We start from the raw sequence: 1,895 nt of genomic DNA, 5'->3' as shown, positions 1-1,895 counted from the left end.
ATTCTATTCTATTCTATTCTATTCTATTCTATTCTATTCTATTCTATTCTATTCTATTCTATCCCATCCCATCCCATCCCATCCCATTCCATTCCATGCTATCTTCTGTCTTCTATCTTCTATCTTCTATTCTATTCTATTCTATTCTATTCTATTCTATTCTATTCTATTCTATTCTATTCTATTCTATTCTATTCTAGATCCCTTCAAACTTTATTATTATTTTCAGAGCAAACTGTGTATGGTGTTTGCTCCCGGTTTATGTACTGCAGGTTGCCCTACAAATCTTGGTCAGAGTGTTGTTTTCTTTTTAACAGTTACTTGACTGGGGAACTATTTTCTGTGTGGTTATTTGTCCCTGCTTATGCGGTTGTTGGCATGAATGCTCCACCTGCCCTCTTCTGGAACCATCAAAGAGCCATCTCCATCTGGGTCCAGGTGTTGCTGAGTGGCCCAGCTCAGAACTGATGTGAAAGGTAGATTGAGATAGACCAAGAGTCTTCCAACATGGCCCTTTTATGACTTGTGGACTTCAACTCCCAGAATTCCTCAGCCAGCGTGCCAGAACCTCAACCACGGTCCCTGAAGCTCCTCTGCATTTAGCCTAAGAACTTCAGGGCAACTTGCAGGAGACCCCCAGAAAGAGGACGTCTCTTGATATCCAGAGGGGGACCTTTCCCCCTCTGGTTTTGGGGAAGGGGGCTGAAGGTATCTACAGAGCCAGGAGAGAAGACTCTACTCCCATTCCTTGGAATCCCTTCCTGACGGGGAAGGCAGACCGAGATGGACTTGCCCACAAGGAGAACCGCATTCCTCCTTGGTGGAAGTGGGGGATGCACATTTGCACCCCAGCATCCTGAGTCAAGAAAGAGGAGCCCAGTTATATAGTTCAACCCAGAGTCCTGAGAGGTTGACTCCAGCAGACAATGGCTGTGCTTTGTGGGAAATGGGAAGAGGTAGGATCCAGGTACAGCTGGCAACATCTCATCTGGATATATGGACATGTTTCGGGTCCAGAAATGTCCAAAGATGGGATCTTACTTGCTCTGAGATTCCAGTTCCAGAGGAATCTCTGAGCCTTGGGATTTTCTATTTTGCAGGAAAACCAGGGGTGTGTCCCACACCCCCTAAAGGAATCATCACTATTTGTCCCGTGATGTGTAGAAGTGATTGGGAGTGTGACGGAAAAAAGAAGTGTTGCCCTTATGGTTGTATGATTGACTGCATGGACCCTGTCTAAGGTAAGAGCCTTGAGTGTTATGCCACTCTGTTGAGTTTCCTAAATCCTTGAATGGACTGCATCCAAGCAGATCTCTCTGGAATCCTTGAAGCTTCTTGGATCTGTCCTTGGGTGAGCCAAGCCCCAAATACGACGGTGACGAAAGGAGAATAACCAGGTCTTCTCCAACCATTGGAGACCAGGCAGTGGAGTCCAGTCCCACCTCAGAAGAACGGACAGAGAGGGTGGAGGGAGGGCGAAGTTCTCTCTTAGTTGAGCTTCAAGAGATGACCCAATTCTGGCTTAGGAAGATTTGGGGGCAACCTTGACTGCAGACGATCTGGTCTTCTGTGCTCCTTTCCCTCTTGGGGGAATGAAGGCCCCGATCCTGCCATTTATTTGATATTTGTTCTAAATTCCTGTCCTGTTCCTCCAAAGACTTCAGAAACCTCAAGACCCATGGCTTTGATTCAGCCTCTGGTGCCTTTGGGAAGCCCCATCACCATCCTCATCACCTCTTAGGAGGCCAGAAGGAAAGAGACAGGCCTGGGGGGGGGGTTGAAAGGTCCAGAAAACTCTGAAGGACAGCAGATGTTGACCAATGACCCTCCATCCGTGGGAATCATCACACAATCCCAGCACAGGAGAGCTGCCTGTGTTTCCTCCATGCTGAAAG

General features: G+C 47.3%; 1 pseudogene; it reads left to right on the top strand.

The window, feature by feature from the left end:
* The window catches only part of LOC107300303, an 8,587-nt pseudogene extending 7,347 nt beyond the window's left edge, over positions 1-1,240 (top strand).
* Positions 1,241-1,895: the final 655 nt, after the last annotated feature.

The sequence above is a fragment of the Protobothrops mucrosquamatus genome, unplaced genomic scaffold, assembly GCF_001527695.2.
Source record: "Protobothrops mucrosquamatus isolate PMUCROS unplaced genomic scaffold, P.Mucros_1.0 scaffold6621, whole genome shotgun sequence".
Classification (NCBI taxonomy): domain Eukaryota; kingdom Metazoa; phylum Chordata; class Lepidosauria; order Squamata; family Viperidae; genus Protobothrops; species Protobothrops mucrosquamatus.
This window is presented reverse-complemented; position numbering and strand designations above follow the sequence as displayed.